Below are 258 nucleotides of genomic sequence, written 5' to 3'. Positions count from 1 at the left end.
GGACCATCTGTAGCGACCTCATCTGGCTGAAGCAGGTAGGTCCAAGCACGGCCGTCGGTTCTAGCAGGCCGGTTGATGTGGCATGTGGCACCTGCCCGGCGCTTGCCAGGATGCCCAGAGAAGCGGCCGTCGGCTGCCCAAATCCTGATGGAGCTTCAGCTCCATTTCAGCACCCAATTCCCCTTTCAGTGTTTGAAAGCCCCTGGGAGGGGATGGGAAAGTCGGATTGTGGGGGTCTCACTTTAGGTCAAAAGGCAG

Source organism: Cariama cristata, unplaced genomic scaffold (assembly GCF_000690535.1).
Source record: "Cariama cristata isolate BGI_N322 unplaced genomic scaffold, ASM69053v1 scaffold17166, whole genome shotgun sequence".
NCBI classification, from domain to species: Eukaryota; Metazoa; Chordata; class Aves; order Cariamiformes; family Cariamidae; genus Cariama; species Cariama cristata.
This window is presented reverse-complemented; position numbering follows the sequence as displayed.